Genomic DNA, 12,705 nt, shown 5'->3' with positions numbered 1-12,705 from the left:
CCCCACCTGCCTAAACTATCTCTTCAGGCTTTATAAGATGTTGGTCAGACTGTATCTGGAAAACTGTGAACAATTTTTGGTCCCATATCTAAGGGCAGATGTGTTGGCCTTGGAGAGGGTACAGAGGAGGTTCACAGGAACGATCCTGGGAATGTATGGGGAGCGTTTGATGGCTTTGGGCCTGTACTCAGAGGAGTTCAGAAGGATGTGGGGAATCTCATTGAAATCTCCGAAAGGCCTGGACATGGAGAGTGGACGTGGAGAGGATGTTTCCATTAGTAGAAGAGTCTAGGATCCAAGGGCACAGCCTCAAAGTAAAGGCACGTCACTTTAGAACTGAGATGAGGAGAATTTCTTCAGCCAGAGGGTGGTGAATCTGTGGAATTTGTTGCCAAAGAGAGCTGTGGAGGCCAAGTCATTGGGTGCATTTAAGGCTGAGATTGATAGGTTCTTGATTGGTAAGGTGGTTAAGAGTTATGGGGAGAAGTCAGAACAATGGGGTTAAGAAGAAAACAAAAATCAGCCATGACTGAATGGTGGAGCAGACACGACGGGCCAAATGGCCTATTTCTGCTCTCCTATATCTTATGGCCTCAGCTCTTCCTAGTTCTTTGTCTGAATACCTTAAAAATATCTAATAACTACTTTCACCTCTCACCTTTCACTAGTGACTGAAGGAAAGAAATTCTTCATAACATTCTGTACTTTTGCCAAGTTCCTCTCTTGCCAATTTTAAGGGTTAACTCATTGCTTATTCTTTTACCTTGATGATATCATTCTCAGCGATTTTTGGAATGCACTGCCATAGGACTGCGGTGGAAGCAAATATAATAGCAACATTTAAGAAGCATTTAGACAGGCACATGAAAAGGCAGGGAATGAAGGGATATGGATCATGTGCAGGCAGATGCGATTAGTTTAATTTGGCACCAAGGCCAGCATAGACATTGTGGGCCGAAGGGCCTGTTCCTGTGCTATACTGTTCTATGTTCTAATACTTTAACTTGTGTAATCAAACTGATGCAAGATGAGTGATTGCTCTATTGATAAATAATTGACCTCCCTCACAATTAGGCTTTGAATCTTCTCCCAGCTATTTCAGCATCTTTAGAGTTCTATTTTGCAAATTTCAACTTGAGGAAAACATTGCAATAGTTATCTAGCATTTAATTATGCAGTGGAATGTGCTCACTCATTTATAAGTGATAGTTGCTGGGATTTCTCCTGGCAAAAATAGTCTAGTCTCATTTTCCGCCTGCAGCTGCAAATTCTGTTTTGATCTATTCCTGAAGGATTTGATCTACAACTGTTCTTTAGCTGTTTTAACTGTTCTTTAGCCTGTTAGCTGTTGATCAGTTGGTACCATTTCTGATCCCATGGTGATGTTGTTCATTGTCCATGATATTACGGACACAGTACTGTGATGGTGCATGGTAGTGCAGCGGTTAGCGTAACGTTATTACAGCGCCAGTGACCCGGGTTCAATTCCACCGCTGTCTGTAAGGAGTTTGTATGTTCTCCCCATGACGGCATGGGTTTCCTCCGGGTGCTCCAGTTTCCTCCCAGATTCCAAAGACATATGGGTTAGGAAGTTGTGGGCATGCTATGTTGGCGCCGGAAGTGTGGCGACACTTGGGGGCTGCCCCCAGAAAACTCTACGCAAAAAGATGCATTTCACTGTGTGTTTCGATGTACATGTGACTAATAAAGATATCTTATCTTATTATCAGCCCAGTGATTTAGATGTGGCTTCCATTAACAACAGTGACTACATTGAACTCTAAAGCAAGCTGACCATACCCCAGGATTAATTAATTAACATGGTGAGTGTCTGATAATTTTGCTCTTTTGCAAGCCTTCGAGGAGGCTGTAACAATTAAATTCATTCCTTTTTGATGTAAGGGCATACATGTGCATTTTTAAAAGATTTAAATGTAAATTAAGAAAACATAATCTGCTGTTCTCCACCTAACAAGCTCCTGCATTTCTTGAAAGTTGTTTCAGTAACATAAAGTGGGTTACTCAGAAATGGTGGATTGATTTACCAATTAAAATACTTAATTTGTTAAATATTCATTCCCTTCACCACCACCACAATGTGGCCACAGAAAGTATGATTTATTAAGTTCACTGCAGTAGCTGACCAAGGCTTCGCTGACAGCACCCTTCAAACTTACAGCACAGAGCAGGACAAGGGAAATGGGTGCGAACTGCATGTTTTTTCTCCAAGTCACACACCATCCTCATTTTAGTACTTACCACTGAAGTTTCATTGGTACCGTTGTGAGAAAGCTTCTTTTGGTATCTTAAAGATAGAGATCTGGACACACAGTCTTTGTACTTCAAAAAGGAGAATTTTTATTTACAAAGACAGACACAGGAACAGAATGGAAAGGAACAAATGCACACTCACACACTCTCAAGCAGGAGATCACGAATGTGGAGGGAACTGCAACAGGGGGTGAGGTGGATGTACACACACACACACACACACACACACACACACACACAATAACTGGTTACAAATGATCAGGGAATAAACCATACAATGTTTGAACACCCTGATATTCTGGACAAACATTGGCTCTTTGATCTCCGGAGTCCTTAGCTAACTGCCCTGAAGTGGTGCACAGCTTACCTCAACATCCTCGGAGAGAGAGAGAGAAAGAAAACCAAACCTGCAGCACTTTTATACTGCTGGAGGGGCTGGGTGATCCAGCAAGGACAAAGGTGTTTAAACAGGCCAATGGTAGGTGTGCCCAGGAACAAAGGTGCTCGCACAGACCAATCCGAGTGGTCCAGCAAGGACAGAGGTGTTTACCTAATGGGGTGGAACCAAACCTTGATTGACCGTGGTGTCGCTTTCGGCCATGTGCTCAATGGTGTCATCCCAGCCAGAGGGGTCAGTGTTGCCACGGTCACATGACAGCCATGACCCTTTACACTACAGGCACTTCACCAAATCCATAGTTAATAGAACTACATTAAAATGGAAAGGGTGCAAAAGAGACCTACAAAGATGTTACCGGGACTGGCAGAGGTGAGTTATCAGGAGAGGCTGGAAAGGCTAGGACTTTTTTCCATGGAGCATAGGAGGCTTGAGGGATGACCTTATAGAGGTTTATAAAATCGTGAGGGGCATAGATAAGGTGAATAGCCACAGTCTTTTCTCCAGGGTGAGGGAGTCCAAAACTAGATGGCATAGGTTTAAAACTTGAGGGGAAAGATTTACCAGAATCAGAATCAGGTTTAGGAGGTACATGGAACAAGTTGCCAGAGGAAGTGGTAGAGGTGGGTACAATTACGACACTTAAAAGACATTTGGACAGGTAAATGGACAGCAAAGATTTAAAGAATATGGGTCAAATGCAGGCAAATAGAACTAGCTCAGTTAGGCAACTTGGTTGGCATGGATAAGTTGGGCTGAAGGGCCAGCAGATCAAATAGGTGGTTTACCACCTTCTTCTGAAGGCCAATTATTTCTCATAAATTCATACATGATGGAAACAGGGCCTTCAGCCTGCTGAGTCTGCAGCCATTAGGCACACATTTACACCAAACCTATACTAACCTACTTATCTTCCCATCAACGCCACTCACCTATACACTATACGCAATTCACAGGGGCCAATTAACCTACCAACCTGCACACCCTTAGGTTCTGGGAGGAGACTAAGAGACCTGGAGGCAACCCACGTAGTCATAGAGAGAAACTCCATACAGACTGGAGGTCAGGATTGAACCTGGGTCACTGTAGCTATGAGGCAGCAGTTCTACAAGCCACACCACTGTGCCATCCAAACTAGGGATGGGAAATAAATACTGGCCTAGTCATAGAACCACAGAACACTACAACACAGGAAACAGGCCATTCGGCCCTTCTAGTCTGTGCCGAAACTTTATTCCACTAGTCCCATTGACCTGCACCCAGTCCATAACCCTCCAGACCTCCCCCATCCATGTATCTATCCAATTTATTCTTAAAGCTTAAGAGTGAGCCCGCATTTACCATGTCAGATGGCAGCTCGTTCCACACTCCCACCACTCTCTGAGTGAAGTTTCCCCTAATGTTCCCCCTAAACCTTTCCCCTTTCACCCTAAAGCCATGTCCTTTCGTACTTATCTCTCCTAATCTAGGTGGAAAGAGTTTACTCGCATTAACTCTGTCTATGCCCCTCATAATTTTGTAAACCTCAATCAAATCTCCCCTCATTCTTCTACGCTCCAAGGAATAAAGTCCTAACCTATTCAATCTTTCCCTGTAACTCAACTCCTGAAGACCCGGCAACATTCTAGTAAACCTCCTCTGCACTCTTTCAATCTTACTGATACCCTTCCTATAGTTAGGTGACCAGAACTGCACACAATACTCCAAATTTGGCCTCACCAATGTCTTGTACAACCTCACCATAATATCTCAACTCCTATACTCAATACTTTGATTTATGAATGCCAGGATGCCGAAAGCCTTTTATACAACCCTGTCTACGTGTGACACCACTTTCAGGGAATTACGTATCTGATCTCCCAGATCCCTTTGTTCCTCCGTACTCCTCTTACATACTTACATACAAAGTAACTTACATACAAGGTAGGTTAATAATGAATCATCTTTTGGTATCTTCAGCCAATGTTACCAAGTTAATACTCCTGGATAACTTAAGGAACGTTTCTTAAAGTGATTAAAATACTGTTGATTCAAACCCTGATGCAGGGTTTTGACCTGAAACATTGACAATTCCTTTCCTCCCACAGATGCTGCTCGACCTGCTAAGTTCCTCCAGCAGATTATTTGTTGCTCCAGATTCCAGCATCTGCAGTCTCTTATGTCTCTGATTAAAGGATGCACTGTCTAATTTCATTTATTTGTTACTGATGTTATGTTTGGCAAATTGCAAACAAGTTTGAGCAGAAACTCAAAGTTAAAAAAAACCACATTTTTTAAATGGACGCATTTCCCATGCAGATGACAGATTGTTTTCAAGGTGAAAGCTCAGGGAACCTTAACCAGGGAAATAAGTCTGGCAGAAGGTTAGACCCTAATTAAAGTAAACTCTGGTTTATGCACAAGTTGATCTATTTCAATAGGCCACTTGATAAAACATGGAACATTTATTTTGCAGGAATCACCTTGCATCATCCTGAAATCATAAGCAGTTTACCAACAGTTATTCATCCTGAATATTTCTCTGTTCTGCAGTCTGCTGGAGTTGAATTCAGATTCTAAAGGATTCCTCCAGCTCTCCTGCATCTCTCTCATATTTGAGATTATTTCTTGTTAAGGAGATCCCAGCAGAAGAGCCAATTTGTACAGTTTTACACATTCATCTAAAATCCAACATGAGCCACTGATGGTTAAAGACAGCTTTACAGAAATGATTTCCACAAAAGCCATAAGTACAAAGGATGAATAGAAAATTCTCATTAGAATCTCATAAGAATTCTGAATACTTTGCTGCAATTGTACAGGCAATGGCCAAGGAATTGCAGGCAGTGTCAGGCTGTTCATGCTGAGCCATTCACCTATCACAAAATAGGGTTAGAACATAGAACAATACAGCACAGTACGGGCCCTTCGGCCCACGATGTTGTGCCAACCTATATAAACACCTACACCTTTTTCAATCTAACTGTTCCGTCCTACACAGCTCATAACCCTCCATTTTTCTTACTTCCAGGTACCCATCTAAGAGTTTTTTAAATGTCCCTGTTGTATCAGCCTCTACCACTACTCCCAGCAGTGCATTCCAGGCACCCACCACTCCCTGTGTATAAAACCTACCTCTGATATCCCAGCTAAACCTTCCTCCTCTGACCTTAAACTGATGTCCTCTGGTATTGGCCATTGCCACCCTGGGGAAAAGGTGCTGGCTGTCCACTCTATCTGTGCCCCTTATACATCTCTATCAAGTCACCTCTCATCCTGCGTCACTCCAAAGAGAAAAGCTCTAACTCGCTCAATTTTTCCAAATAAGACGTGTTCTCTAATTTAGGCAGCGTCCTGGTAAATCTCCTCTGTACCCTTTCTAAAGCTTCTACATCCTTCCTATAATGAGGCAACCAGAACTGAACACAATATTCTAAGTGTGTTCTAACCAGAGTTCTATAGAGCTGCAACATTACCTCGTGGCTCTTGAACTCAATCCCCCAACTAATAAAGGCCAGCACACCATACGCCTTCTTAAACATCCTATCAAATTATGCAGCAACTTTGAGGGATCTATGGACTTGGACCCCAAGGTCCCTCTGTCCTGCACACTGCTCAGAATCCTACCATTAACCTTGTACTCTTCCTTCAAGTTTGTTCTTCCGAAGTATATCACTTCACACTTTTTCAGATTGAACTCCATCTGCCTCTTCTCCGCCCAACTCTGCATCTTGTCTATATCCTGTTGTATCCTATGACAACCTTCTACACTATCCACAACACCTCCAACCTTCATGTCATCTGTAAACTTACTATCCCATCCCTCCACTTCCTCAGCCAAATCATTTATAAAAATCACAAACAGCAGGGATCCCAGAACAGATCCCTGTGGAACACTATTAGTTATCAACCTCCAGGCAGAATACTCTCCATCTACTACCATCCTCTGCCTTCTGTGGGCAAGCCAACTCTGAATTCACGCAGCCAACTCTCCATGGATCCCATGCCTCATGACTTTCTGTATGAGCCTATCATGGGGAACCTTGTTTCACTTTCCACAGATACCGCCTAACCTGTTGAGTGTTTCAAGCATTTTTCTGTTTACATTTCACATTTTAACTCAGCTTTGAGCTAAATTCTCTATGTAAATGTAGAAACTGAATTTATATTGTGCTGTGAGGCATAAATACTCCATATTTCTGCCAAATCGATCCTGTACATATAAAACTTCCATTTCTGTACTCAATTCTGTAATTATATGGTGCAAATTTGCAAATTTAAAAGTTCTTGACAACAGTATATAAGAAATATTAAAGAAAATCTTGTCAATCCATAAATTCTAATTACATCAAAGAAATAAATTTAATCTGCACTTTTGGTAAGACAAGTTACTTTTGCCTGCGTAATAAAAGTTGATGCTTATTCAACAGTCTATGCCAAACCGCAGTTGATGGATAATGTGAAACACACAGCAGAACAAAGAATGGTACAGCACAGAACAGGCCATTCGGCCCACAATGTTGTGCCGACATAGTTAATCCCTTCTACCTGCAGAAATCCCATATCCCTCCATTTTCCTCTCATTCACGTGCCCATCCAAGCCCCTCTTAAAAGGACTGGGTGAATCTATTACCAAATGTTTAGCATCTTCACAGTCATGATACTTGTGAGAGCTTCAGGCAGGAAAGAACTTCAATCCAGAATAGCCTATGAATATTAGCAATGGGGTTCAGCGAACCAGCCTTTCCATTCAATTAGATCAACAGTTGATCAGCATTGTCCACTTACCCCGAACAATCCCTTTTACTCATCTAACAAAAACATAGTTTGGTTTTAAAATCTCAGGTTGTCTCAGTATCCACAAGCCTTAGGGGAAATGTGTCCCAGCCTTTCCCTATCGTGGGGTCATAAAAATAAAACACTTCCAGAATGACCCTGCGTCTACATTTTAAGATGACATCCACTTTCTGGGCATGAACTGCTTGACCCTGTGGCTCCTCAGATTGTAGTTGCATTGGCCAACCAATTTTGAGAGGGTATTAGAACATAGAACAAAGAACAGTACAGTAATGGACAGGCCATTCGGCCCACGATGTTGTGCCAATCTTGATGCCAATTTATACTAAAATGTCCTCCTCCTGTATATCATCCATATCCATTCCCTTCACATTCATGTGTCTATCTAAAAGCCTCTTAAACTCCACCGAACTACTTGCTTCCATGACTATTCCGACACCTACCATTCCCTGCTTAAAAAAAACTTGCTCCTCACATCACTTTTAAACTCCACCCCACCCTGACCCCCCCAACCTCAAAAGCATGTGTTTGACATTTGTACCCTGGGGAAAAGATTCTAACTTGTTGACCCCATCTATGTCTCTCACGATTTTAAAAAACTTAATCAGGTCGCCCCCTCAGCCTACAACACCCAAGGGAGAACAACCCAAGTTTGTCTAACCTTTCCTTACAGCTCATACCCTCTAATCCAGGCAGCACCCGGGTAAACCTCTTCTGCACCCTCACCAAAGCCTCCGCATCCTTCCTATAATGGGGCGACCAGAACTGCACACAATACTCCAAGTGCGGTCTGACTAAAGTTTCATATTATGTAAAGTTATATAAAATTATGTATAAAGTTTCTGACTTCTGCCCTCTTTCTTTCCAGTCCTGATGAAGGGTCTCGGCCCGAAATGTTGACTGTTTATTTCCCTCCATAAATGCTGCCTGACCTGCCGAGTTCCTCCAGCACATTGTGTGTGTTGCTAAAGTTTTATACAGCTGCAGCATGACTTCCTTACCCTTATACTCAGCACCCCTACCAATGAAAGCAAGCATGCCATATGCCTTCTTTACCACCTTATCCATTTGCGTAGCCATTTTCAGTGACCTGGACTCCAAAGCCCCTCTGTACCTCAATGCTATTAAAAGGTCTACCATTAACTGCATACTTTCTCTTTTCATGATACCTTCCAAAGTGCATCATCTCACACTTGCCCGGAATAAACTCCAGCTGCCACTCCTCTGCTTACATCTGTAACCCATCCATATCCCACTGTTTCCTTTGATAGTCTTTTACACCGTCCACAACCCCGCCAACCTTGGTGTCATCCGCAAACTTGCTAATTCACCCATCTGAATTTTCATCCAAATCATTGACAACAGAGATCCCAGCACTGATCCTCACGGAACACCACTGGTCATGGACCTCCAGCCAGAATAACAGCCTTCCACCCCTACGCTCTTTCTTCTATGGGCAAGTCTGGTATTGACGTTGGTTTATTATTGTAACAAACTAAGATACAGTGAAAAGATTTTGTTTTGCGTGCCATCCAGCCATTCATGTCTTTCGCGGTAATCAAAAGAAAACAGAATGCAGAATATAGTGTTACAGTTACAGAAAAAGTGCAGTGCAGGCAGACAAGTGAAGTGCAAGGGCCATAGTGAGGTAGATTGGGAGGTCAAGAGTTCAACTTTTAGTGTAAGAGAGGTCCAATAAAAGGTCTGATAACAGTGGGATAGAAGCTGTCCTTGAGTCTGGTGGCACATGCTCTCAAGCTTTTGTATCTTCTGCCCAATGGGAGAGGGGAGAAATAGCTCCTACAAATATCAAAGGTAGTTTGCAGAAAGGGAATGAGGGAGTTTGCTCATTTAAAATGTGTTTGGTAGATATTTGACAGTGTGGAAATGAGGGATATTACACAATGTTCATTAGATTACAGATACAAAACATTTTTAAAAAAAATATATGCACTTACTGTGTGGCTGTAGCTCACATAATTCACTGAGAACTACAAGCATGGTACACTGTGATGGACAGAATGATATGATGAACCTGTACTGAAGCTTTGGTACCGCACTGAGGTAGCTCAACATGTTCTGGCTTTGAGGTGAGACATTAAATGCACTACTCAGATTTTCTGGTCCAGGATAACATTTATCCCCAGAAGTTATCCAATTGGGGTTTTTGAGAGCTTACACCATGCACCACTGACTGCTAAGATTTCCCATATTATAGCAGTGACTATACTTCAATACTTCCCTGCCATCAAACACTTTGGGATGGTGCTATGTAAATGAAAACTTTTATTTTACTTATCAGTTAGAAAACGGAACATAGTGCAGCACAGAACAGACCCTTCAGCCCACAATGTTGTGCCGACATAGCTATTCCCTCCTGTCTACAGAATGCCCATATCCCTCTCATTCATGTGCCCATCCAAGCCCCTCTTAAAAGCCCCCAGTGAATTTGCCTCCACCACCCTATCAGGCAACGCATTCCAGGCATCCACCACTCTCTCAATAAAAAATGTACCCCTCACGTCTGTTCTGAACCTACATTCTCTCACTTTAAATGCATGCTCTGGTGTTATCTATGAATGCTCTTTCATCATGTTTCTCATATTTTGTATTCTTATACTTCCTCACGACAAAGAAGGAAACCATTCGGCCCATTGAGTATATACTGGCTTTCATTCATCCTAGTTCCCCACATGTCCCTGCAACTTAGTCCCTCTCAAATGCCCATCAACTCTCCATCAGTTCTACCATTCACTTATGCACTCAGGGTAACTTACAGTGGCCAAGTAACCTACAAACCAACCTGTCCTTGGGATGTGGGAAACCAGAGCACCCAAAGGAAACCCATTCAGTCACAGGAAGTGCATGCAAACTCCACACAGTCAGCTCCCAAAGTCAGGATCAAATCTGAATATCAAAAAAACCTGCAGATGCTGGAAATCTAAAATAAAACTGGAAAATGCTGGAAATACTCAGCAGGTCAGGCAGCATCTGTGGGAAGAGAAACAGAATTAATGCTTCAGGTTGAAGACACTTCATCGGAATCTGGTTCACTGGAGTTTTGCAGCAGCAGCACTAACTGCTGAATCACTGTGCTGCCCACCTACGTCTGCAGCTCTTAGTTATATGGAGACGAGAATTGTGCTCTGTCTGTTGGAGTGTTGTCCAATTAATGTTCTGGACAAGTTTAATATCACTTCACTGCCTTAGAAATGGACCTCATTACTTGGTTTGCATTTTTCACTGCTTTACGCTGAATTGTCACATTTAATGATTTGTGAATCAGATTTGTGGGTTTGCCATTCAGCGAGCTTCAAAGAGAAGGATGAGGTTCGGATTTGGAGTTTACATATCACACAATGGAACCATGGGTCAATATGAGATAAACTGCTTCTGACAGTTCTCAGCCCCTGTCCACTAGCCACGATTGGCCCAATCAACATATACACAATGTCTTGTTAAGTTTCATTTAGATTTACGTTTAATTTATTTGTTTAAAATGTACTTGATAGATAGCTGCCAGTGTAGAAATGAGAGGCATTACAGAATATTCATTTATATTGTGCTACCCTAAGACAATAGACACAAATCATTGCACATATATTGTGTGGCTGTGGCTCAGGTATAGCACCCAGAACTTGCAAAATTGGCACATTGTGGGGAAACTGTTTGAGAACCATTGATCTATACTGAAACTTTGTGCTGTACTGAGGTGACTTTACATTATTTGATGATCTGTTTTAGGGTGAGTCATTAAATGAGCAAGACAGATTTACTGGTCCATGTTGATGTTATCCTTTGTTTTACGTGAAGTGCAGATTGCCTTCTCGTGATTCTCTAATCAACAAATGGGATTTATTTTGCAAATATGCACATATGTAAATATAAAACCATGCACATGCAAAAATATATGTAAATACATGCATATGAAAATATATGCGCATGTATAATATATATTTACATAAATAGTAAAATCTCCAAACTTGACTAAAGTTCAAACTTCATGAGCCAGGTGGCTTTGTGAGAGCTTCCAGTATTACATGCAAACAGGAAGAGGCCATTCAGCCTCTTGAGTCTGTTCATGGCTACCCTATAAATCCAAGGGTTGAATTTGCAAGGAACAGGGGAATATGTTCTGTTGAGGTCATCAATACAACAGCTGAGCAGATGGAATGACCCTAATGGAGAGTCACTAATAAAAAGCTTGATTATAATATCAGAAAATGAATTCTCCTCCAGCTGTTACATACGATCCATAAAACAGCGCTGGATTCTAAACATGAAGAACTCCCCTTGGACTCTCTGTCTCTATTAATGCTGAGGCTGCAAGAAGAGATTAGGCCTGGGGCAACTACTTTATCAACACAATTCACAGATGTCCTTCTGACCCTCTCCTCTTTCCTCTGTAGCGTTGCAAAAAAACATTGATGCCTTTGGATTATAATGTTTAAAACAAAGGACAAGCACAAGAGAAATGTGAGAAGCAAAATGTGAAGCCCACATTCAAACACAAATATCGTGGGCACTTTTCCAAACCCTGTGTTGTATATTTTGCAGTTACCATTTACAACAACAGTTTAGTTACCCAACACTTCACTGACTGGCGAGCTCGAGTAACTGGGACCTCAGTGGTGGCTCCGAGGCTGATATTCGGATAATGCTGAGAGAGCGACAAAGCCAAAGTTGCGTAAACTGGTATACTTGATGAACGGCCACCTGTCAGGCCTGGCATGTATTGAATAACAGAGCTTTTACTGTTCTGTAAATAGACTGAATCTTCTGCAGAAATGTTGATAACTGTTCACAGAGCCACTTGAATTTATCCCCGTAGTTATGCTGAAAATCAGGATACATGTGCAATCTCATAAGTTCCAAAGTTCCCCACAGTTGATCATAGAATCAAAGAAAATATACAAAGCTATTTGGTCCATCATGCTTGGTTTGGTTTATTATTATTGACACGTATACTGAGATACAGTGAAATGCTTTTGTTTGTGTGCCATTCAGGCAGATCATGCCATAGATAAGTACATCGAGGTTGCAAAAGAATATGATAAGATATTTATTCATTAGTCACATGAACATCGAAACACAGAGTGAAATGCGTCCTTTTGTGTTACTGAGAATGTGCTGGGGGCAGCCCGCAAGTGTTGCCACTCTTCTGGCATCAACATAGCATGCCCACCGCTCCTAACCTTGGAATGTTGGAGGAAACCGGAGCACCCGGAGGAAACCCACGCAGACACGGGGAGAACGTACAA

At 42.1% G+C, this 12,705-nt stretch overlaps 1 pseudogene; it reads right to left on the bottom strand.

The window, feature by feature from the left end:
• Positions 1 to 12,705, bottom strand: part of LOC127572767 (contactin-associated protein-like 5) — a 991,970-nt pseudogene that overhangs the window by 219,367 nt on the left and 759,898 nt on the right.

The sequence above is a fragment of the Pristis pectinata genome, chromosome 1 (genome assembly GCF_009764475.1).
Source record: "Pristis pectinata isolate sPriPec2 chromosome 1, sPriPec2.1.pri, whole genome shotgun sequence".
In the NCBI taxonomy this organism is placed as follows: domain Eukaryota; kingdom Metazoa; phylum Chordata; class Chondrichthyes; order Rhinopristiformes; family Pristidae; genus Pristis; species Pristis pectinata.
Note: the sequence above shows the minus strand (reverse complement) of the source record. Positions and strands in the feature narration are given on the sequence as shown.